The sequence below is a fragment of the Ursus americanus genome, chromosome 9 (assembly GCF_024610735.1).
Source record: "Ursus americanus isolate L20-20 chromosome 9, mUrsAme1.1.p, whole genome shotgun sequence".
NCBI lineage: Eukaryota > Metazoa > Chordata > Mammalia > Carnivora > Ursidae > Ursus > Ursus americanus.
This window is the reverse complement of record NC_142135.1, coordinates 77,555,811-77,583,456: the sequence shown is the minus strand read 5'-3', so window position 1 is coordinate 77,583,456 and position 27,646 is coordinate 77,555,811.

Sequence of the window (27,646 nt, the reverse complement as noted above, 5' to 3'; positions counted from 1 at the left end):
CTCATTTACCCTGGTCATCAGAGCATCTAGTTTTGACTGCATTTGATTCATAGCATTTTTAATTTCTGCCAGATTTGCTCTCATTTTCACCCTTAGAGATTCTATATTCTCGTTAATATTTTCAGTAATATTTTTTCAAGCCTACGCATCATCTTAACCATTGTTACTCTGAACTCCATTTCTGATAATTTGCTTATATCCATATCCATCAGTTCTGTGGTAGAGGCCACAGACTCATTATCTTTTCTTTGCTGGGGGGATTCCTCCTCCTCGTCATTCTGAAGAGGAGAGGTTGCAGGGTTGCCCAGAGCCCAAATTATTGACCAGGACCCAGGCAGTGTGCACTTGTTTTATAAGGACCTTAGGGATGTGGGCTTCTTGATTTTTCAGCCTACCTTCTGGGGGAGGGGCCTGCTGTGCTGATATTCAGTCAACTCTTTTTGGTAGAGTCTCCCTGTCCCCTGCGAGGGCTTATGGGAGCTGGGTATTTCCGGGCTTTTGTTCTCTGCCGGCTTTCCCTGGGGGTTTTCTGTGATTCTTCAGAGAGTCAGAGCAGCAGTGGCCATATCCTAGCCTCTGTCTCAGAACAGTCTGCTCTCCACTGAGCTCTCTTGGCCTCTCTAACACTGTTTCTGTCAGTGCTGCTGAAAACCCTGCAGAATCCCGGATTGTGCACCCCACACCTGGAGTCCCAGCCCTCACTTTCAGGGCCAGCACGTCTGTCCTTCGTGCTTCTAATATCACCAGCTGCCCCTGTTTCTTGCACTCGCTCCCGAGCTCCTGTTTCAGCATGGTTCGGGCGTGCTCTGGAGCACTGGTTTTCAGTCTGGTCACGCGAGTGCTCCCGAGCTCCCGGTATCAGTCTGGTTCTGGTGAGCACTCCGGAGTTCCGGTTTGGTCGCAGGAGAGCTCCTGAGCTCCCGGTTTCAGTCTAGTTCAAGTGTGTGCTTTGGATCTCTGGTTTTTAGTTTTGGACATGCTCGCATCCTAAGGCTCACCGTCTCAGTCTGCTCTCTCATGGGTGCCGGTCCTAGAGTCCGGCCTGCTCCCCAGTGCAGGAGGCTACTGCTTCCCAGCACCCAAATGAGGCGGCTCCCTCCCCATTCCACTTATCTTCCTATATCTGTGCGTGGATTCACGGCTTCCTGCTTCATACCTCAATACTTAGCGCTGGAGATGTTCGTTTGTAGAGATCCAGATGTATCTTCCTGCATCTCAGGCTGATTCCGTGGGTGTTCAGGATGGTCTGGTACATATCCAGCTCAATTCAGGGGACCAGCTGAAAAAGGGGACCTCTACTCCTCCACCATCTTCCCCCCCCCAAGGTGTTTCCTTTCTGATCCTCATTTGCTCATACTTTTTATTGTAAGTATTTCTTTATCAGCTACTTTCTCAGAGTCTATTTGATGCTGTCTCCTTTGATGTGTCAGTGTAGTGAACATAGTGATTCATTTTTTTCCGTTCTTGTTCTTCAAAGCACGCCCTTCAAAGTGGGGGCTTAATTAGGACTGGGTACAGATCATGATACAGCAGTCCAGGATTGGTGGAAACAGCAATGCCAGGGCTTTGAGATGAGGAATTCCAGAAATCTTATAGAACAAATTGTCTATTGATGCTTCCCATTAAAGAGTTTATGGGTCTTTCCTGAAATCCCTTGTATAAATAATCAAACCACTTGCTTGAGCTACACAGTTTCCAAAAAGAAGTACAATTGAAACAGTCTAATAGCAAAATCATGTTAATATAAGCAGCAAGGTGTGGTTTTGGTATTTAGTGTCTAGCCTGAATAAGAGAGTAGATGGTTTCGGTCCTCAAATTTACTCCCTTAATATTCCCATTAATATTAATGTCTCTTCATGTCAATATACCTTTAATTTATCTCAGAGTATATTAAAGCACAAGTCCTTAAGTTTCATTATTTCATTTTACAGAAGATCTTAATTCACTCTGTAATTTTCTCTTTTATCTTGTACCTGCAGACCTAGAACTTCTATGTGCCTTGCCACACAGGAAGAAGCCCCCAGACCAAGATGCACATCAGGTTATATTTCTGATGCAGGTCACATAATGTACATGTAGGTGATCTCCACACACGTGTTCCTTCACTTGTTCCTGATAGCACTAGTAACATATGAGTTTTCTGTGGTGACTTAGTCCTGAACTCCTAGCCCATGTTATAGGAGTCACCAGATCACTCCCTACCTTTCAATTTAATTTCACACTGATTCTTTGACTGCTGTGTTGGTCTCCAGTGTTTCATCCACTATTTGTTCTCTTCTGTTGTAATCCATATATATCTGCTATATCTATTAAATTCCATTAGAATTATACATTTTTGTCTTTTTCCCTAATTTTCCAGATCCTGAGGGTTATTTCACACTTTGAACAATACTCCAGTACTGTTTCAAGGAAGACATTATCAGCTAACTCAGAGAAATTTTTTTCAGGGAAGGGAGAAACTCTTTAATGAACTGAGAGTTTTTGTAATCTTAGATGAAGAAATATTTGGTTTAATAAATTTTTCAACTTTTCAATGAGTCACACTAGTTTGTCAATAAATATCAGATATAAATATGACTGTTTACTTGTTCAGTCTTCACACATTCTACTTAGCAAAATCCAAAAACATGTTGTTGGGGTTTTTTCCTTAAGATTTATTTATTTACTTTAGAGAGACAGAGAGAGAAAGAGAGTATATGCGTGGGGGGAGGGGAAGTGGGAGAGGGAGAGAGAGAATCTCAAGCAGACCCCCCGCTAAGCACAAGGCCTAATGCAGGCTGGATTTCACGACCCTGAGATTATGACCTGAGCTGAAATTAAGAGTCAGATGCTTAACTGACTGAGCCACCCAAGCACCCCAATGTTGTTGGGTTTTCTTAATCCGTCATTCTGAATTGCTCAGAAATGTATTTAAATGTTTTATCTTTATAAAGAAGACAGGGAAAAGATGTCTCCTTGTACTCTGTCAAGGAAGTACTTATTTATAGTTCTCAGAGTTTATAGGTGCTCATACAGCTTAGTTCATTTGTTCCCCCATTACAGCCTTTTGAAGACCAAGAAGATATCATGACCCTCTTCATATGACAATTCTACATACAAATAAACCTCTACAACTAAGAGATTAAGTGTTTTGCTTTAATCCCCCCCCCAAAAAAAATGATTTAAAGCTAGGGTTGTATGTTAAATACTTGTTTTAAAAAGTTAAACACTATACAAGATCAGGACCATATACTCTTCCCATTGGAAAAAATCTTTTCCAAATTTCAAGAATTTCCCTTCACAGATAAAAAAATAAAAGTAATAAAATCTACTTATCAAGATTTAGGTTATTCTAATTTGAGAGGCTTAGACAATATTTAGAGAAGAATATAATTTCCCTTTGTTAGATTAATGGCTCCATTAAAATCCTAAATTTTTTTTTAAAGATTTTATTTATTTATTCAACAGAGATAGAGACAGCCAGTGAGAGAGGGAACACAAGCAGGGGGAGTGGGAGAGGAAGAAGCAGGCTCCCAGCGGAGGAGCCTGATGTGGGGCTCGATCCCATAACACCGGGATCACGCCCTGAGCCGAAGGCAGACGCTTAACTGCTGTGCCACCCAGGTGCCCCTAAAATCCTAAATTTTGAGCAAATGCCTTCAATTCTGAAAAATTGCAAAAAATAAAACAAACTCTTTAATCCACTGCCAAACCAGAATGTAACATAAGACATTTTAAATTGTACCATTGTTTACTATTGTTCAGATATTTTAGTGTGTTCATTTCTAATTGTTATTGCTTTATTCAGAGCACATCACTCACTTTATGTCCTTACGTAATCAGCTGGCATTTTCCCGGAATGTGCTGGGTTACATTAAAAAGCAATGATAGCAATTATGTGATAAATATTTGATACTTTAGTATCATGTGTTCATAGCATTCATCTAAAAAGCTGTTATAAAAAATATATGCCTCTCAAAGTATATCACTTACAGTTTAAAAGGAGTACCCATTTATCTTGTTGCCCATACATTATTCATAATAGTTCCATGCACACTACTCTGTAACAATGACTGGAAGGTAAATGCAACCATAAATGACTCTGGATGCTTAAAATTATTTAAGTAGAAGTTAAACCACTTAACTTTTTTTTCCTTGAAAACTTGTAAATGTATCATTAGAGTAGGATTGATTATCGGTAGTTTGAAAGTGTGGATTATTATAGAGAAATGGTATCCACTTTCAACACTAAAGTTTAGAAGTGGTATTAAGACTGCTAGCAGTGAGTGAAGATGTGCATCTTCCAGAAGACAGATCAGTGGTATCCCTTCAGATTTCTAGCAAGAAGGATCTGGGGACAGCCTTCCATGGTATCTGAGGGTGAGGAAGTAACTGCGATGCAGTGAACTTGTCCCACCCCTGCTGCACTGTCTTCCCCTAAGCTAACTCTAGTGGTCCTGGGGCATAGAAAACCATCTGTTTAAGACATGAAGAAGGTGCCCAGAATTCATCTCATCTAGTTTTGACAATTTGAGGCCTGGTTGAAAGTTGAATTTGTGGTTCGAAGGGGAAAGAGGGGGCCAAAATTGTTTGCAGTTCACTAAAAACTTTTACACTTTTCCTCCCACTCATCTGTCCCATTGGTGGTGCTAAGGAGAGGCTGAGAGGGAAAGCAAGGGGAGCAGGCTACATTGGAGAGACAGAGAAGGTATGGGATCCTGGAATGCCCCAAGGGAGCTTGCATCTATTCTGAAGAAAAGATGGAATCAAAGCATTATTCCTCCTTTGTCCCCCACCTGATTAAACGAACATGCTTCCCTAAGCATCTACTCGATATCAGAGTTGTGAATCAGCCACCAAAAGGAATGGACCCAACGACTCTTTAAATCAAGTTTATTGCTTCAACCTTTAATTTTACCCTCCAATAACATTATCTTTTATTTGCAGAGGTAAATATCTTATTGATTCTCTTCAACAACTTTACACCTTTACTTTACTTCACCTGTATCTACAGATGAGTGCTGAACATAAAGTGATTTTAAGTCAGGACACATGTGACTGGTTGAAATAATCTGATGTTCAATTATATTTCACATGAAATAAATTAAAGTCATCGATTTTCCAATGAGTTCTTGTAAAATCTTCATTAACAAAGTTCCAGATATGAAGTATGTCATTGTAAAAAAAAAATAAGTTTAGAGAGTGCAAATTCTGTTCTAACTGGTTACTGAGAACATCTTTGGGGTACCTTGTCTGTGATAACAGGACTATCTATGTGTCTAATGCTGACAGGACATGCTGTTCTTTGTATTGAAAAATAAATTTCATCTAGCAATGACAGTGACTCTGCAAAAGTTGGCCTGAGGTCTCATCCAACACTACTCTAGCCATGGCTCGCTTCTCTCTGTCCACAACGACTGTGCTTTCCTTGAAAACTCAAAGTTTCTACCTTTGCACTCAATTCTATTTCTTCCCGGGAAACATTTCTTTTTACTTGTAATATGTGTATTCTCATTTTCAATTCAGATATCTTTTTAACTAGTATCTCAGAGATGTCTAGGGGGCCTCCTCAAAGATGCTAAAGCTGCATCTCCATTCAAAATTATGTACATAATACTTATTATTAACTTTCTTGTTTATTTGACTATGTTTCCCTCTCCAACAAGAATAAAAGCAACGGGGTGCCTGGATGGCTCAGTCAGTTAAGCATCTGACTCTTGATTTTAGATCAGGTCATGATCTCAGGGTTGTGAGATCAAGCCTGGCCTCAGGCTCTGCACTGGGCATGAAGCCTAGTTACAGTTCTCTCTCTCCCTCTCCTTCTGCCCCTCCCCTCTCTTTAAAAGAAACAAACAAATAAGAGATTATTTACTTCATTCGTTAGCTTTTCATAGTGACTAGGTTCATACCTGGAACAATGCAATAAGATTTTATGTGATGCAGTCATATGTTGAGAAATATAGCTGTAGAATGGAAAATTGAAACAAAGTTGGCAAGTGCTGTTTTCAATGATTCTGAATAGGAGGAAGAAAAGAATAAGCAATAATGTTACTTATGTTTTTTTAAAGGAACATTCTTTTCTAGATTTGAAAAGGAGAAGATAAATAGGAAAGAGCAAATCTAGAAAAGAATTTTAAGTAAAATCTTGAGAACAAGTGTCTATTTACATCTTTTCATTATTATCTTTTAGAAAGTGTCTGGGGATTTTATTTATCATGTCACACAGGCTGCATTTTACAGTTCAAGGATTATTTTCCCTCAATAGTCACTTGAGACGGTAAAATGAGCTTGAATATTTTGGAGGTTGTTCCAGGAGATTGGACCAAAGATTATAATGCAGGATAGTTGGAAGAAAGGCAGGCAGGAACAAGGGGACCCCACCCTAAGGGAAACCATCCTTAAAAGGATTTTACACCACCCCGGAAAAGGCCTTCCACCCTTTCACCTGTGATGGGTAGATGACACAAACCTGATTGGGTGATAGGCTCATGGAGGATTAATCAGATTTAAACAGCACATCAACAAGCCGATAAAAACCGTAGACTTAGAAGCTCCAGTGGCAATCGTTTTGGGACCCCTCCCTCTTCAGGAGCTTTGTACTATTGCTCAATAAACTTTGCTGCCTACCACTCTTCATGTGGTCTACCTCTTCATTCTTCAAAACAGTGTGACCAAGAACCTCGGGCAAGGAAGGAAAAGATATTCTGCAACAATTACACAGGAGAAAGACAAATGGAGGCTTTCATAAGCAGCATTGTAATTCAAAAATGTGATTTGTCGTGGCAATATGTAGTGCAATAAATAGAGGTTACTGAAGAAATACAAAACTGAAGTGAAAAAGGGAAGGGATGGATCACGAGGATCTAATATGAGAACACATTAAACAATTGCAGAGTCCTGGTTATCAGTTGAATTACTGGCTGTGGTTGTTAATAAAGGCCTCTTTTCTGGTCACTAAACGTGAGTGATGTCTCTTCTTCTGACAACTTACTTACCACCAGCATTCATTTGGTTCTACCAAATATGCACTCTTTTATAGTAGGGATTTGATGTCTAATATTCTCCATGGAAACCATCCAGGGATTCTTGGCAAAGAAGACAGCCAGAAGCGTGGGCTTTTTGTGGCCAAAAGTGACAACATAATTTTCAAAATGGGAAACGATGATTACAAATGAGTGGAACACATGTTACAGTGGCAAGATGTGTGAGCAATGCTGATTCAGGGTATAATGGGTTGGTTGTAAAACAAATATGAGTTTCTAATATTCGGGCATATTAAACAATCTAAGTTATACAAAATCTCTCTTGTACTATTTATTGGGTAACTACTAGTAAAGGAAAGGCCTAATAGGCTGTTCCCATAAAAAGAAGCTACAATATTCATGTCACTGGTATATTAACATATCATAATTTATTGTGTTTAAACACGAATATGAAATTTTTTTCAATAGCTATGCCCCTAAAATGATATATATACACCTCTTTCTTCTGCTGAGTAATAGCTCACTAAAAAGTGAATTACTGGAATCCTTCAGTTCTCAATCAGTTTTGATTATTACAAATTACCATGTGACTAATATCCTACACTATTTAGAGATTTTAACTTCAAATTTGCTTCAAACATTGTCTCTTCCTCTTCACTTTCTTCTTTTTCTCATTATTTATTAATTTGAGAGAGAGGGAAAGAGAGAGAGAGCACAAGCAAGAAGTTGAGGGAAAGGGAAAGAATATCAGGCAGACTCTGAGCTGAGCATAGACCCGAATTTGGGGCTCGATCTCACAACCTTGAGATCGTGACCCTGAAATCATGAGCTGAGCCAAAACCAAGAGTCAGACGCTCAACCACCTGCACCACTCACATGCCTCTTCACCTTCTCCTTTTTAAACAAACTTTCTAGGCATTAAATATAGGAGGTGAAGCTTGACCGTATATAAGAATGTATCTGTTACCTTTATGTATGATACAGTCTTATCATTAAAAGAGGATAAGTTTAAAGACAAATCCAAACAAGAAATTTTTTATTCTTAGGGAATTACTATTATTATCTTATATAAATATTCCTTTATTTTGAGCATAGATAATGAAATTAATGGAAGGACAATATTTTTACTTATAATTTTAATACCAAAACCACATATTTAAGTAGCATTGCATTTCTAAGTATATACAAATACCTTTTCATTTAATTGAAGGAGGCAAAAATAAAGTCTAACAAACCAAACAAATCAATACCAATCAGTTATACCCATATTACCTTAGGTATTTTTATTCTATAATTTTTCCTATTAAAAACCTTAGAAAACTGCATGTGTGTATGTATATATATATATATATATTTTTTTTTTGTTTGTTTGTTTGTTTCCTATACATTTAATGCCCCATTGTATCAACATACCACATTTTATTTATTCATTTTCCTACTAGTCAATCTTTTACTATACATGCTTCTTATACTCATGTGCCCTTAGTGCTTCTCTAGGATAGACACTAGAATTATAAATGTAGACATACAGAGTATGCCTAGTTTCAGTGTTACCACATTCTTCTAAATTATCCTTCAAAGTGATATACCAATTTACACTATAGGCAAAAAGTACCCATTTTCACCATCACCAACACTTAATATTGTTAAAGCATTCATTTATGTCAACAATAGAAAGAAAGTTAGCTCATTACAATTTTAATGCCTAATATTATTGTGTATAATGAAATCAAGCAACTTTTTATTATAGTATCAGCCATTTGAGACCATTCTTTCTGAATTGCTTCATCATAACATTTGCCCACTTTTCAACTTATTTTTGATTGCTTCTAATTAACTTGAAATGCTATAAGACAAATTTATGATTATTTTGAAGTATTTATGTTATTGTTTTGCTTTATTCATTTGTCTTTAATGTATATGTCTGTGTGTGTGTGTGTGTGTGTGTGTGTAGTTTATTTAGTATATTTAGTGTGTGTATGTGTAGTCTATTTAACCCTTTTCAACATAGTTTTATAAATAAAGAATTCAATTGTTCCCAAATGATTTATTGGAGAATCTCATTCTATTTCTTTAAAGAGATTCTAATTCTTGTTGCAACAGATAAGGTTATTAAATCACTCGCCATACCTGTCTTTATTTAACTTTGAATTCAGCTTATCCAGAATGAGATGAAGTATTCGACTGCATAATCCTTATGGAATCAAAGAACAAATAGAACTGCAAAATCACTACTACTACTATACTACTACTACTAATTCTTTACAGTAATCATACTATTAGTGGTGGCATTGGTATATTTGTTTTATTCTTTGATTTATGAGTTTAGGGGATAAAGCAAATTTAATAATAATGCTATTGTCATTGAGAATGAAAATTTTCTACAGGGGAGAAAAGAATGGTGTCAACTGAAGGTGAGTGAGGTTATGTAAAAACATTCTAGTCCTAAATTTGAACTACAAGAGTCATTATGAATTCATGATGTAGAATATTAAAAATATACATACACAGAAGACTTTCACTGCAATAGGAGAGAGAAGGTACCCTTATGCCAAAAATAATTGAAAAAGTAGAATAAAACACAAACATATTTGTAAATGTCCAGAATCTGGTGAAACAATAAATGCTAAAAGGCCAAGGATCTACAATGAGATCCTTGCCAAGGTGAGATCACAGTCTTGCCCTGCTTTTCCCTGAGGACATTTGCTGACATTGATAAGAACTACACAGTTGAGTATCTAGATTTGCACTAATTTGTTCCAGGAGGCAGTCATTGCTGGGGACAAGAAACTGACAAAGATTTTGGCCATCTCTCAAACTTGGAAAGTCAAAGATGAAGACCTAGACATTTCCTCTAAAACATTTGCCAAATTCTGTATTCTCTGAAAAATAGATCAAAGCTTTGGGGGCCTTGGGTTAGGGTTCAAAGCCTCCAAAGGAAGGGGTTGGTGTGAGTGGCAAGAGGAGTAAATCAGCCTAGACTGAAATTAGCTCAGTTGTGGGAACATTTCTAAGGCTGACTTGACTGGAACTAAAATGGAGAATTGTGTACCTGCCTATCATGGTCTTCAGCCATACCCACACTTTTGATTCCCAGACATGTGGGCAGCACAGTATAAATCAGGCAATGTTTCCACAATGTGGATGCCTTAGGAACTTGTCTCACAATTACTTAGGCTTTCAGTGTCCCCAAACCCTATTTTAAAGTATTCAGTTACTGGGCCAGTATCCTAGCCAAATTAATGACAGGACAACTGAAGTTTTCCACATAGCTCCATCATTTCTCAGCCTTGTGATAAACCATGAACAGTGCACTCCAAAGTCTTTTCTGACCAGTATGCATACATTTCTTCTATAGAAGAGGGTTTTCTCCCTCAGAAACACTCTTGCATCTAGTAGTTCGTCAGTCTGGTCAGAGCACAGACTCCAAGGTTCAGGTCTTATGGTTCTAGAATCCAGAAACACTATGCAGTGAAAGGCCAGCCCTCTTCAAGAAGAAAACATGTTTTTCATTGTTGTTGTTTAAAATGTTAGCATTTCTCTTTGTCATCTTGGGCTGCTATAATAGAATACTATAGACTGAGTATCTAATAAACAATGGAAAGTTATTTCTCACAGTTCTGGAGTCTGGAAAGTCCAAGATCAAAGCATGAATCAACTCACAGACTGCGCATCTGGTGAGAAGCTACTTCCTGGTTTATAGTTGGCTGTCTTCTTATTGTGTCCTTACAAGGCAGAGGAAAAAGGGAGCTCTCTGGGGTCTCTTTTATAAGGCACTAATTCCATTCATGATGGTAGAGCCATAGATTACCTTTTCATACAGTTCATATAGGACTTTATCACATGAAAATACTATATACAAGCTGTGTTTGTTGATGTGGAATTATCCTGGTATTAGAAGTATTTTAAAGCAATGAAAATGTTTCAAGTAACTAAAGATAGCTGTCCTTCTAAAAAATCTGAATTTTAAAGATGAAAGAATATTAAAATTTCAACTAATACCTGCATAATAGCCAACACCAAACCAGGATGTGCTCTGGAGAGTGCTAGTGAAGAAGAACATGTGCCTCTTGCTCTGTAGGAATAGCTTGCATCAAAGTACTTCCACTAAAAAGAATAAGGAAAGTGATATAGAAGTGATATAGAGGGGCGCCTGGGTGGCACAGCGGTTAAGCGTCTGCCTTCGGCTCAGGGCATGATCCTGGCGTTATGGGATCGAGCCCCACATCAGGCTCCTCTGCTATGAGCCTGCTTCTTCCTCTCCCACTCCTCCTGCTTGTGTTCCCTCTCTCTGTCAAATATATAAATAAAATCTTTAAAAAAAAAAAAGAAGTGATATAGAATAGTCCTAGTTATCAGAGGTATTGAGAACAAACTTAGAAAGAGCTGTGATTAACATGTTATAAAAGACATATTACAACATGAAGAATGTAATAATGAGGGACTGAAAGGATGGATTTCACAGCAGAATCAACAAAGCAGGGGAGAAAATTAATGAATTGGAAGATAAGTAGTGAACTTGTTTCCAGTAAGATCTGTAAAATTTCATCAGTTATTACCAACACAGTGAATGTAATTTAAGTAAAATTAACTGAGATTACGCATTTGTATATTTTACTTGCTTCTAAAGTATTCATATTCATATTTGTGTATTTTATTTTCTTCTAAAGTATTCATATAAAGATATTTTATATCTCTCTAAATCACCCCAAATTTTTTCAGAAAGTGAAAGTTATACATAATCCTAAAAATAATTATTTGAATGTGTATTATATACAGAATATATCTTTACTTTTTTAAGCAATAATTTCAGACCAAAAATATCATAAAATATATATGCCCATACCTTCTACTTAAAAAAAAAAATTCAAGTTTGGCCACTGGTCCATATGAAAACATCAAATTTTTCATTGACCACTCCATTTAGTGATTTAGTACATGTTTTTTTCTGTTTTTTAAGACATCTTTGAATCCAAGTTACTTACCTTTATCTCAATTTGAACTACTCAGCCACTTTGAGGTCTATTTGAATAAGCTACTTCATTTATTTCTCAGAATTCTCCTTTTTGTAGCCTATTTCCATTTATTTTCAGTTTCTGTTCAACTTATGATTTAAGTGTTTGTCCCCTATTTTAAATCAAATTTAGCACTCTGAGCTTATCTTTGTGTCTTAGTTCAGGTTGTGTCTTTGTCAGTTTGACCTGCTACAACAGAGTACAATAGACTGGGTGGCTTAAACAACAAATGTTTATTTCTCATAGTTCTGGAGGCTGGGAAGACCAAGATTAAGGTGATAACAAGGTAGAATTAATTCAGAAGCCTCTTCACCTGGAATGTAACTGGCCACCATCTTTCTGTGTGCTCACATGACCTCTTTTTTTCTGCTTGTTTAGGGAGAGAGAAAGAATTCTGACCTCTTCTCTTCTTTTTTTTTTAAAGATTTTATTTATTTATTCGACAGAGACAGAGACAGCCAGCGAGAGAGGGAACACAAGCAGGGGGAGTGGGAGAGGAAGAAGCAGGCTCATAGCGGAGGAGCCTGATGTGGGGCTCGATCCCATAACGCCGGGATCACGCCCTGAGCCGAAGGCAGATGCTTAACTGCTGTGCCACCCAGGCGCCCCTGACCTCTTCTCTTCTTATAAGGATACTAACCCTATCATGGAAGTTCCACATTCATGACCTTACTAAACCTAATGACTTCCCAATGGCTCTATTTCCAAATACTATCACATTGGACATTAGAGCCTCAAGACATGAATTGGGAGAGCAAGGCACAAACATTCAGAATCTAACACACTTTCTCAGTAATTTGTCCTATCCCTCTAAATTTTCTAGATTTTTAATAACTATCAGCTCATTCAAACTTTTGTTTCAGCTATTATCAACAATAGACTAAAACTGTAATGCTTCTATACTTGTAAAACAAGAAAGAAAATAATCAAGTTAGTTTGCCAGTTTAATGTGCCTAGTAAAGATGGTGTGTTAGATAAATTGATGATATTATTTTTGTTGGAAGGCATATTATTAGTGTTCGATTTAGGTCAAACTTTATTAACTGGGCTTCAAATGTTGTGTGGGGCATTGAACTAGGTAACACCTCATGTCATTATTAAATTCTTCGATTCAGGGATTCACTGAGCACCTATGATGACCATAATACTATGACTGGTACAAAGGGTCCTTGGAAGAATGATAGAAAAACAACAATTAATACTAGAATTAAATAGAAACATTGAAGTGGATACATGTTTGTGAAGTATAGTCATACCTCATTTTATTGTGCTTCACTTTATTGTACTTTGCAAATATTGAATTTTTTTACAAATTTAAGGTTCAAGACTTCAGTAACTGCAGATATGGTAGAAATAGCAAGAGAACTAAAGTTAGAAGTGGATTCTGCAGGTGTGACTGAATTGCTGCAATCTCGTGATGAAACTTTAATGGGTGAGAGGTTGCTTCTTATGGATGGGCAAACAAAGTAGTTTCTTGAAGTGGAATCTACTCCTGGTGAACGTCCTGGCTGTGAAGATTGTTGAAATGACAAGAAAGGATTTATAATATTACATAAACTTAGTTGATAAAGCAGCAGCACGGTTTGAGAGGACTGACTCCAATTTGAAAGAAGTTCTAGTAAAATGGGTAAAATGCTATCAAGAAGCATCCTGTGCTACAGAGAAATCATTTGTGAAAGGAAGAGTCATTTGATAAGGCAAACTTCTTTATTGTCATCTTGAAAGAAATTGCGACTTATCTATTGGGAGCTTGAAAAGATGTGGAGTAGGAGAACCCTGAGCTCACCTGGTCCCATGTTTACAACTAGATATCACCCATATCAAAGTCAATAAACTGAAGAGCAATCAAAAGACAGGAAGAACAATCTCCACAACTAAATATAGAAAAGAAACTGCATCTGAAAGTTTAGAAATGAAGGTCATAAAGGCAGAGGGAGGCTGCCCACAGGAGGGAGGGAGCTGCATACACAAAGAGGGCAGAGAAATGGGTCCTTGTACCAGGGAGTTCACAGAAGGAAGAATAACATCATAACATTTAGCTTCAAAAACCAGAGGGGCTGAATTCCATGAGTTTGTAAAAGCAGTGGAATTTGGAGGCTGGAGTTTTAAAAGTCAGTTAACTTAGCACTGGGTGAGCCTGGAGGGTAAGTGATAGCTGAGTAACCATCCTTAAAGAGACAGCAGCCTGTGCTGAGAGGTAACATAAAAATGACAGTTTACACAACACTGAGAACAAATGGAAGATAACTCTCCTCATACTGATTTTAGAACATGTTGGGAAACTTCTTTGAAAATGAGGGAGCTGGCAGGAGTGACTTTTCTCCCCTGCTCCCAGCATAAACACAGAGCCACCTGAAGGAGATGGTGCTGTGCAGACACTAGTTAGCTAACATGCTAGCGGTGAGCCAAGCACACAAATTCTCCTGAGGACTCACCCATTTCAAACCTGTTAGACTGGCCCTGGAGTAGGGCAAATTTATTAGTGTTTGCACCCTGCTCAGCCTCTGGGTGCACAGCTGCCTCCACACAACCTATGCAGCTGCCAATGGCACCCAGCTGCTGCATCACACCCAGCCTCACACCCCCTGTTACTCCAGTGCACAACCCCCAGCAGCGGCACCACTTCAGGAAATCTGACATAGGACTAATGGCCCAATGCAAATTTTGCTAATACCACCACTCTGCTCCCAAGTTCTCTGGTAGGCACACCCTTTCAGAGCTAGCCTGCTTGGGTCCCACTAAGACCAGAGAGAGCAAACACAGCCCACAACCAAGACAGTCAGTGCAGACAACTGCAGTGAAAGGAAAAGTGACTCAGACACAACAGCAGGACATAAGCAACAGACATAGGATATTCTCCTAAATCTGGTGAACAGCAGACAGTCTAGGACCTCTTCATAAAGTCACTGCTTTCAAGAGCAGAAGATAAGCTGACTTTCTTAACACAGAGAAATACACACGGAAAGGCAGACAAAATGAGGAGACAGAAAAATTTATCCCAAAGGGAAGAATAGGGCATAACCAAAGATCTAAGTGGAACAGATATAAATAACATGCATGATAAAGAATTTAAGGCAATAATCATAAGGACAGACACTAGATTTGAGAAAAGAGTACAAGACATGAGCAAGAAGCTTAACACAGAGATAAGGAATAACATAGCAGAGATAAAGGGCTTCACAAATGAAATGGGAAACGCACTCGATGGAATAAACAGCAGGAGGGAAGAAGCAAAGCAACAAATTGGTGACCTAAAAGACAGGGTAATGGGAAGTAATGAAGCTGAACAAAAGAAAGAAAAAATTGTGTAAAAGAAGAATAAACTTAGGGAACTCAGTGACTCCATCAAATGTAATAACATTTGCATTATAGGAGTCCCAGAAGAAAAGAGAGAAAGGGAGCAGAAAATTTAATTGAAGAAATAGTAGCAGAAAACTTCCCTAATCTGGGGAAAGAAAGACATCCAGACTCAGAGGCACAGAGAACTTGCATCAAAATCAACAAAGGCAGACAAACACCAAGATATAATGCAATCAAGCTGGCAAAATATGGTAATAAAGAAAAAAAAATTTAAAGCAGCAAGACAAAAGAAGTTCATAACTTACAAGGGAAATCCATAACCCTAGCAGGAGATTTTCAAAAGAAACTTTGCAAGCTAAAAAGGAGTGGCAATATATATTCAAAGTTCTGAATGGGAAAAATCTGTAGCCAAGAATATTCTATCCAGCGAGGCTCATTTAGGAATAGAAGGAGAGATAGAGTTTCCTAGACAAACAAAAACTGAAGGAGTGCATGACCACTAATCTAGCCCTGCAAAAAATATTAAAGGGGACTGTTTGAAAGGAAAGGAGAGAACAAAAGAGAGGACAAATTATTAAATTAGGAAACACAAAAGCAGTAAATATGAATATTTCTATAAAAAAATCAATCAAGGAACTCACAAAATAAAAGGATATAAAATATACTAACATTTACCTAAAATGTGGAGAGAAGAGGAGAAAAGAATGGGTTCAAACATAGAAAACCATCAACTTAATATAGTCTGCTATATGCAGAAGAGGTTATATACAAACCTCATGGTAACTGTATATCAAAAATCACTAAAAATATGCAAAGAATAAAGAGAAAGGAATCCAAATCTATCACTGAATAAAATAAGCAAAACATGGAAGAAGAAATCAAAGAAAGATCAGAGAAAATCTTCACAACCACAAAGCAAGTAAACTGGCAATAAATACATATTTATCAATTTAATTACTTTGACTATAAGTAGACTAAATGTTCCAATCAAAAGACATAGTGTGACAGATGGATTTAAAAACAAGACCCATCTATATGCTGCCTACAAGAGACTCATCTCAGACCTAAAGTCACCTGAGGATTGAAAGGGAGGGCATGGTGAAACATGTCTCATGCAAATGGATGTCAAAAGAGAGGTGGAGTAGAAACACTTATATAAGACAAAAGATTTTAAAAGACTGTAATAAAAGACAAAGGACACTATATAATAAAGAGGGGACAATCCAACAAGAAGATATAATAATTGTAAATTGCACCCAACATAGGAGCACTCACATAAAACAGTTAATATTAAACATGAAGTAACTAATTGATAGTAATACAACAAGAGTCAGGGACTTTATGTTTTAAAAAACGTTTTATTTATTTATTTATTTATTTATTTATTTATTTATTTATTTATTTGACAGAGAGATAGCACAAGTAGGCAGAGTCGTATGCAGATAGAGAGGGAGAAGCAGGCTCCCTGCTGAGCAGGGAGCCCAACACGGAGTTCAATCCCAGGACCCTAGGATCGGGACCCAAGCAGAAGGCAGATGGCTTAACCGTCTAAATCACCCAGGTGCCCCAAGCCAAGGACTTTAACAGCCCACTTACATCAACACACAAATCATCTAAACACAAAATAAGAAAACGATGCTTTTAATGACACACAGGAACAGATGGATTTAACAGTATATTCAAAGCGGTCCATTCCTAAAACAGCAGAATACACATTCTTTTCAAGTGCTCACAGAGCATTCTCCAGAAGAGATCACTAAGTAGCCCACAAAACAAGCCTTAACAAATTCAAGAAGATTGAAGGTATACCATGCATCTTTCCTATCACAATGCTATGGAACTGGAAGTCAACCATAAGAAAAAAGCTGGAATGACTGCGAATACATGAAGGTTAAATAAAATGGCACTAAACAATCATTAGGCCAACCAGGATATAAAAGAAGAAGAATAAACAATACATGGAAACAAATGAAAAAGGAAACATGATGGTCCAAAACTTTTGGGATGCAGCAAAAGTGGTCCTAAGAGGAAAGTTTATAGCAATACAGGCTTACCAAAAGAAGCAAGAAAAATCTCAAATAAACAACCTAACCTTACACCTAAAGGAGCTAGAAAAAGAACAACAAAGCCTAAGGTCAACGGAAGGATGGAAATAATAAAGATTATAGCAGAAATCAATGATATAGAAACTAAAGAAAAAAAACACTAGAAGAGATCAAGGAAACCAGGAGCTGGTTCTATGAAAATATCAATATAAGAAAAACCTTTAGCCAGACTTATCAAGAAAAGAAGAAACAGGACTTAAATAAATAAAATCATAAACGAGAGAGGAGAAATTGCAATCAACACCACAGAAATACAAACAACTATTGGAGAACATTATGAAAAATTACACGTCAACAAATTGGACAACCTGGAAGAAATGGGTAAGTTTCTAGAAATATATAACTACCACAACTGAAACAGGAAGAAATAGAAAACCTGAACAGACAGATAAGCAGCAAAAAATTGCATTGGTAATCAAAAAACTCCCAACAAACAGAAGTCCAGGAACAGATGGCTCGCAGGTGAATTCTACTAAACCTTTAAAGAAGAGTTAATACCTAGTCTTCTCAAAAAAAAAAAATACCTAGTCTTCTCAAACTATTCTGAAAAATAGAAAAGGAAGGAAAACTTCCAAATTCATTCTGTAAAGCCAACATTACCCTGATACCCAAACCGGATAAAGACACTACTAAAAAAGAGAACTATAGGCCAATATCTCTGATGATATAGATGCAAAAATCCTCAACAAGATACTAGCAAACTGAATTCAACAATACACTAAAAAAATCACTCACCATGATCAAGTGGGATTGATTCCTGGGTTGCAAGGGTGGTTTAATATATTTAAATCAATCAACAGTGTATATTACATAAATAAGAGAAGGGATAAGAACCGTATATCATTTCAACAGACACAGAAAAAGCATTTGACAAAATACAACATCCATTCATGATAAACACCCTCAACAAAGTAGTTCAACATAATAAAGGCCTTATATGAAAAGTGCTCGGCTAACAATCATCTTCAATGGGAAAAACTGATTTTTTTCCCTAAGGTTATAAAAAAGACAAGGACGTTCGCTCTCACCACTTTTATTCAACATAGTACTGGAAGTCCTAGCCACAGCAATCAGACAAGAGAAATGAATAAAAGGCATCCAAATAGGTAAGGGAGAAGTAAAATTTTCACTATTTACAGATGACATGTTATTATATACAGAAAACCCTAAAAACTCTACCAAAAAGGTGCTAGAACTAATACACAAATTCAGTAAAGTTGCTGGATACAAAATCAATGTACAAAAATCTGTTGCATTTCTGTATGCCAATAATGAAGCAGCAGAAAGAGATTAAGAAAGCAACACCAGTTACAATTGCACCAAAACTCATTAGGTACCTAGGAATAAACTTAACCAAAGAGGTGAAAGCCCTGTACTCTGAAAACTATACAACACTGATGAAGAGAAGGAAAATAACACACAGAAACGGAAAGAAATTCCATGCTCATGTATTGAATTAACAGTATTGTTAAAATGTCTAGGGGTGCCTGGGTGGCTCAGTTGATTAAACATCTGCCTTTGGCTCAGGTCATGATCCTGTGGTCCTGGGATTGAGCCCTGCATCAGGCTCCCTGCTCAAAACGGAGCCTGCTTCTCCCTCTCTCCACCCCTGCTTGTGCTCTCTCTCACTATCTCTCTCTCCTTTTCAAATAAATAAAATCTTTTTAAAATATTAAATGAAAAATAAAAAAATAAAATATCTATACTACCCAAAGCAATCTACACATTTAATGCAATCCCTATCAAAATACCACCAGCATTTTTCACAGAACTAGAACAAACAATCTTAAAATTTATATGGAACCTCAGAAGATCCCGAATAGCCAAAGCAATCTTGAAAAAGAAAAGTAAAGCTGGAGCATGACAATTCCAGACTTGAGGGTATATTACAAAGCTATAGTCATCCAAATAGTATAATACTAGCACAAAAATAAACACATAGATCAGGGGAACAGAATAGAAAACCCAGAAATAAACCCACAACTGTATGATCAATTGATCTTCAACAAAATAAGAAAGAATATCCAATGGAAAAAGACAGTCTCTTTAACAAAAAAGGTGTTGGGAAAACTAGACAGCCACATGCAAAAGAATGAAACTCAACAACTTTCTTACACCATACACAAAAATAAATTCAGAGTGAGTTATAGACCTAAAATGAGACCTGAAACCATAAAAATCCTACAAGAGAGCTCAGGCAGTAATTTCTTTGACATCAGCCGTAGCAACTTCTTACTAGATGTGCCTCCTGAAACAAGGGCACAAAAGCAAAAATAAACCATTGGGACTCCATCAAAATAAAAGCTTCTCCACAGCAAAGGAAACAATCAACAAAACTGAAGGGCTAACTACAGAATAGGAGAAGTTATTTGCAAATGACATATCTAATAAAGGGTTATTATCCAAAATATATAAAGAACTTATACAACTCAAGATTCAAAAAAAAAAATTATCCAATTTAAAAAAATGGGCATTTCTGTGATGTTGGTTATGACCTCTCCTTCATTCATAATTTTATTTATTTGGGTCCTTTCTCTTTTCATTTTGGCAAGTCTGGCTAGGGGGGTTATCACTTTTATTAGTTCTTTCAAACAACTGGCTCCTAGTTTCACTGATCTGTTCTACTATTATTTTGCTTGTTTGTTTCTATATCATTTCTCTCTGATCTTTGTTATTTCCCTTCTTCTGCTGGCTTTAGTCTTTATTTGCTGTTTCTTTCCTAGCTCTTTTAGGTGTAAGGTTAAGTTGTGTATTTGAGACTTCCCTTGCTTTTTGAGGTGATTGCTCTTCACTTCATCGTAAAAGTTTTGGACTGTTATGGCTTCATTTTCATTTGTTTCCATGTATTTCTTTGTTTCTTCTTTAATTTCCAGTTGATCCATTCATTCTTTTGTAGGATGTTCTTTTCCATGTATTTGTGGTCTTTCCAATTTTTTTCTTGTGTTTAACTTCAATTTTCATACCATTGTGGTCTGAAAATATGCAAGGTATGATTTCAATCTTTTTGGACTTTTTGAGGCCTGATTTGTGACCCAGTATGTGCTCTTGAAAAGAATGTGTATTGTGCTGCTTTAGGATGAAATGTTCTTAATATATCTGTTAAGACAATCTGGTCCAGTGTGTCATTCAAAGCCATTGTTTCCTTGTTGATTTTCTGCTTAGATGATCTGTCCATTGCTGTAGGTGAGGTGTTAAAGTCCCCTATTATTATCAATGAGCTTCTTTATGTTTGTTATTAACTGATTTATATATTTGGGGGCTCCCAAGTTGGGTGCATAAATATTTACAATTGCTGGATCTTGTTATCCAATTCCTTCATTATGATACAGCGCCCTTCAACATCTCCTGTTACAGTCTGGTTTAATATCTATTTGGTCTGGGGGCACCTGGGTGGCTCAGTTGGTTAAGTGTCTACCTTCAGCTCAGGTCATGATCTCAGGGACCTGGGATCGAGCCCTGCGATGGGTCACTGCTCAGTGGGGAATTTGCTTCTCCTCCTCCCTCCCCCACCGTGTGCTTGCTCACTCTCTCTCTCTCACTCACTTTCTCTCAAATAAATAAACAAAATCTTAAAAAAAAAAGATAAAAAATCTATTTGTCTGGTATAAGCATTGCAACTCTAGTGTTCTTTTGATAAATAGCCAAAGCAATCTTGAAAAAGAAAAGCATAGCTGGCAGCATCGCAATTTTGGACTTCAATCTGTATTACAAAATGGTGGTCATCATCATAGTACGGCACTGGCACAAAAACAGACACATGAATCATTGGAACATAATAGTAAACCCAGAAATGGACCCACAACTATACAGTCAACTAATCTTTCACAAAGCAGGAAAGAATATCCAATGGAAAAAAAAGTCTCTTCAACAAATGGTGTTGGAAAAACATGCAGCAACATGCAGAGGAATGACAGTGGACCACTTAATTATACCATACACAAAAATAAATTCAAAATGGATGAAAGACTTGAATGTGAGACAGGAAACCATCAAAATCCTAAAGGAGAACACAGGCAGTAACTTCTTTGATATTGGCCATAGCAACTTCTTACTAGACATGTCACCAGAGGCAAGGGAAACAAAAATAAAAATGAATTATTCGGACTTTATCAATATGAAAACCTTTACACAGCAAAGAAAACAATCAACAAAACAAAAAGGCAACCTACATAATGAGAGAAGTTATTTGCAAAGAACATATCTGATAAAGGTTTAGTATCCAAAATATGTAAGAAACTATCAAACACAACACCCATAAAACAAATAATCCAGTTAAGAAATGGACAGAAGACATGAACTGACATTTTCCCAAAAAGACATGCAAATGGCTATAGACACATAAATAGATTCTCAACATCACTCATCACCAATACAAATCAAAACAATGACAGGATATCACCTTATACCAGTCAGAATGGCTAAAATTAACAACACAGGAAACAACAGGTGTTGGTGAGGATGTGGAGAAAGGGGAACACTCTTACACTGTTGGTGGGAATGCAAGCTGGTGCAGCCACTCTGGAAAACAGTGTGGAAGTTCCTCAAAAAGTTAAAAATAGAACTATATAGAACTATGCTACAACCCAGCAATTGCACTACTAGGTACTTGCCTAGTAGAATACAAAAAGAATAAAATGTAAAAATATTGATTTGAAGGGGCATATGCACCTTAATGTTTATAGCAGCATTATCAACAATAACCAAATTATGGAAAGAATCCAAATGTAAATCGACTGATGAATGGATAAAGAAGAGGAGAGAAGTGTGTGTGTGTGTGTGTGTGTGTGTGTGTGTGTGTGTGTGTAATGGAATATTATTCAGCCATCAAAAGAATATCTTGAGGTTTATAATACCATGGATGGAGTTAGTGTTTTATGATAAAGGAAATAAGTTAGAGAAAGACAAATGCCATATGATTTCCTTCATATGTGGAATTTAAGAAAAAAACCAGATGAACATAGGGAAAGGAAGAAAAAAAAAAGAAAGAAAGGGAGGCACTAGAGAACTAATCGAGGGTTGCTGGAGGGGAGGTGGATGATGGATAAAGAGCACTTGTGATGAACACTGGGTGTTTTAGGTAGGTGAAGAATCACTAAATTCTACTCTTGAAACCAATATTACACTGTATGTTAAATAACTAGAATTTAAATAAAAACTTGAAACAAAATAAAAATAAAAAATTTTAGACATGCACAGATATTTCTCCAAAGAAGACATCCAGATGGCTAACAGACACAAAAAAAGATGTTCATCAACACTTATCATCAGGGAAATGCATATCAAAACTGCAATGAGATATCATGTCAAACCTGTCAGAATGTCTAAATTCAACACCACATAAAACAACAGGTGTTGGCAAGATGTGGAAGAAAAAAGGAACACTCATGCAGTTGGTGGCAATGCAAAGTAGTGCAACCACTGTGGAAAACAGTATGGAGATTCCTCAAAAACTTAAAAATAGAATTACTCTACAGATCTAATAATCATACGACTGGATATTTACCCAAAGAATATGAAAATACTGATTCAAAGAGATACATGCACCCCTATGTTTATAGAAGCATTATTTACAATAGTCAAGATACAGAAGCAGCCCAAGTGTTCCATCAATTGATGAATGAATAAAGAAGAATATGTGTGTGTGTGTGTGTGTGTGTGTGTGTGTGTGTGCACGTGTGTATGTATATGTATGCATTTTATACACAGGTACACACTGGAATATTGTTCAGCCATAAAAAAAATGAAATCTTTCCAATTTCAATGACATGGATGGAGTTAAAGATTATACTGCTAAGTGAAATGAGTCAGTCAAAGACAAATACCATATGATTTTACTCATATATGGAATTTAAGAAACTAAACAAATGAGCAAAGGGAAAAGTGTGAGAGAACCCAAGAAACAAACTCTTAATTATAGAAAACAAACTCATAGTTACTATGGGGGGGGATGAGTTAAATAGGTGATGGGTTAAGGTTGTGATGAGCATAAGGTGATGTATGGAAGTGTTGTCACTATACTGTACACCTGAAACTAATATAACACTGTATGTTAACTAGAATTAAAATTCAAACAAACAGAAGACCACTTTTCTCTCTCTTTTTAAAAGATTTATCTATTTATTTTAGATAGAGAGAAAGAGAGAACATGAGTGATAGAGGTAGAGGGAGAGAGAGAATCCAAAGCAGACTCTGTGCTGAGTGCATAGCCCTATGTGGGGCTTGATCTCACGACCCTGAGATCATGACCTGAGCCAAAACCAAGAGTCAGGTGCTTAACCAACTGGGCCACCCAGGCACCCCCCCAAAAAACATTTATCTCTTAGTGAAAGAAAATAAATACATTGAAAGAATAAAATCAAAATAAAAGAAATTGTCCAGCCTCCTCAACCCTCAGCAACCACCACCCTCATCAGTCAGCAGCCCTCAATATAGAGTCAAGTCCCTCCACCAGCAAAAAGATTACAACTCCATGAGCTCAGATTATAGTTAGCAATTTTTAGCAATAAAGTATTTTTTAATTAAAGTGTACACATTGGTTTTTAGATATAAGAGTATTGCACACTTACCAGACTGCAGTATGGTATAAACATGTTTTATATGCACTGGGAAAGTAAAAACTTCATCTGATATTTGCTTTATTGTGATGGTTTGGAACTGAATCCACACTATTTCGGAGGTGTCCCTTATAATTTGTTAACAAAGTTCTAAGAAGACAAGAAATACTGTTTCTTCCATTTGAAAGGTCTAAGAATAAACTGTTAAGTTCTAGTGTGGAAGTTTTATAGCTTACACAATTATCAGTAACATTTAATAGAGTTCTAATTTTATTTTGTATTTTTGAAATACCACATTTGATTAAATGATAGCTGGAAGCTAGAACAGTAGACTTGAATATTAATAAGCTATATGGATGTTTATATGTGAATTTATTGCATGCACTACATGCTAGAAACAAGCATTCTGGGCTATTTTGTAAGCTTTCCTTGGGATTACATTTAATTAAAATTTATCAAAGCTCAATTAAACCATTGGATTTAGATGATAAATGGAAATTCAAACATTACTTCATTAATGTAATTCTGAAAAATTTAATATATGCCCATACAATACATTTTTAAAACTACACATAAGAAAAGATCTGATTTACTTGTTTTAGCCTATGAAAACGTTGACCCTGCACCTTGAGGGAAGATACTGAATAAGTGGTAACAGCAACAGAGGGACAGGCCTAATCCACGCACGAGGAAGCAGTTGACCAAGATTAGAGCAGAAATCAATGAGTTAGAAACCAGGAGTACAGTAGAGCAGATCAACAGAACTAGAAACTGGTTCCTTGAGAGAATTAATAAAATTGACAGATGACTGGCAAGACTTATCCAAAAGAATAGAGAAAGGACCCAAATTAATAAAATTATGAATGAAAAAGGGGAGGTCACAACCAACACCAATGAAATTGGAAGGATTATTAGAAACTTTTATCAACAGCTTTATGCCAATAAATTAAGCAATCTGGAAGAGATGGAGGCCTTCCTGGAAACCGATAAACTACTAAGACTGAAACAGGAAGAAATTGATTTTTTAAACAGGCCAATTAATTATGAAGAGATTGAGTCAGTGATAAACAACCTTCCAAAAAACAAAACTCCAGGCCTGGACAGTTTTCCTGGGGAATTCTACCAAACATTCAAAGAAGAAATAATACCTATTCTCCTAAAGCTATTTCAAAAAATAGAAACAGAAGGAAAGCTACCAAACTCATTCTATGAGGCCAATATTACCTTGATCCCCAAACCAAAGACCCCATCAAAAAGGAGAATTACAGACTGATTTCCCTAATGAATATGGATGCCAAAATCCTCAACAAGATCCTTGCTAATAGAATCCAACAGTACATTAAAAGGATTATCCATCATGACCAGGTGGGATTCATCCCTGGGATGCAAGGGTGGTTCAGCATTCGCAAATTGATCGATGTCTTAGATTTTATCCAGAGAGAAAAATTCAAAAATCATATGATTCTCTCAATAGATGCAGAAAAAACATTTGACAAAATACAGCATCCTTTCCTGATTAGAACCCTTCAGAGTGTAGGGATAAAGGGTACATTCCTCAATCTCATAAAAACCATCTATGAAAAGCCTACAGCAAATATCATTCTCTTTTTTTTTTTTTAAAGATTTTATTTATTTATTTGACAGAGATAGAGACAGCCAGCGAGAGAGGGAACACAAGCAGGGGGAGTGGGAGAGGAAGAAGCAGGCTCATAGCAGAGGAGCCTGATGTGGGGCTCGATCCCATAACGCCGGGATCACGCCCTGAGCCGAAGGCAGACACTTAACGACTGAGCCACTCAGGCGCCCCGCAAATATCATTCTCAATGGGGAAAAGCTGAAGGCCTTTCCCTTAAGATCAGGAACACGACAAGGATGCCCACTGTTGCCACTATTATTCAACATAGTACTAGAAGTCCTTGCAACAGCAATCAGAAAACAAAAAGGGATAAAAGGTATCCAAATTGGCAAAGAAGAAGTCAAAATGTCTCTCTTTGCAGATGACATGATACTCTATGGAAAACCCAAAAGAATCCACTCCCAAAATATTAGAAGTTATAGAACAATTCAGTAATGGGGCAGGATACATAATCAATGCTCAGAAATCGGTTGCATTTCTATACACGAATAATGAGACTGAAGAAAGAGGAAATAGAGAATCCATCCCATTTACAATAGCACCAAAAAGCATACGTTACCTTGGAATTAACTTAACCAGAGATGTAAAGGAACTATATTCTAGAAACTATAAATCACTCTTGAAAGACATTGAGGAAGACACAAAAAGATGGAAAAATATTCCATGCTCATGGATTGGAGGAATTAACATAGTTAAAATGTCCATGCTACCCAAAGCAATTAAAACTTTCAATGCTATCCCGATAAAAATAACGAGGACATTTTTCAAAGAGCTGGAACAAATAGTCCTTAAATTTTTATGGAACCAGAAAAGGCCCTGAATCACCAAGGAACTGTTGAAAAGGAAAAACAAAGCTGGGGGCATCACAATGCCGGATTTCAAGCTGTACTACAAAGCTGTGATCACAAAGACAGCATGGTACTGGCACAAACACAGACACATAGACCAATGGAACAGAATAGAGAACCCAGAAATGAACCCTCAGCTCTTTGGGCAACTAATCTTTGATAAAGCAGGAAAAAACATCCAGTGGGAAAAAGACAGTCTCTTCAATAAATGGTGCTGGGAAAATTGGACAGCTACATGCAAAAGAATGAAACTTGACCACTCTCTCACACCATACACAAAGATAAACTCCAAATGGATGAAAGACCTCGATGTGAGACAGGAATCCATCAAAATCCTAGAGGAGAACATAGGCTCCAACCTCTATGACATCGGCCAAAGCAACCTTTTTCATGACACATCTCCAAAGGCAAGAGAAACAAAAGATAAAATGAACTTGTGGGACTTCATCAAGATCAAAAGCTTCTGCACAGCCAAGGAAACAGTCAAAAAAACTAAGAGGCAGCCCATGGAATGGGAGAATATATTTGCAAATGATGCTACAGATAAAAGACTGGTATCCAAGATCTACAAAGAACTTCTCAAACTCAATACATGAGAAACAAATAAACAAATCATAAAATGGGCAGAAGATATGAACAGACACTTTTCCAATGATGACATACAAATGGCTAACAGACACATGAAAAAATGTTCAAAATCATTAGCCATCAGGGAAATTCAAATCAAAACCACACTAAGATACCACCTTACACCAGTTAGAATGGCAAAAATAGACAAGGCAAGAAACAACAATTGCTGGAGAGGATGTGGAGAAAGGGGATCCCTCCTACAGTGTTGGTGGGAATGCAAGTTGGTACAGCCACTCTGGAAAACAGTGTGGAGGTCCCTTAAAAAGTTAAAAATTGAGCTACCCTATGACCCAGCCATTGCACTACTGGGTATTTACCCCAAAGATACAGACGTAGTGAAGAGAAGGGCCATATGCACCCCAATGTTCAGAGCAGCATTGTCCACAATAGCTAAATCGTGGAAGGAACAAAGATGCCCTTCAACAGATGACTGGATTAAGAAGTTGTGGTCCATATATACAATGGAATATTACTCAGCTATTGAAAAGAGTGATATCTCAACATTTGTTGCAACATGGATGGTACTGGAGGAGATAATGCTAAGTGAAATAAGTCAAGCAGAGAAAGACAATTATCATATGATTTCTCTCATCTAT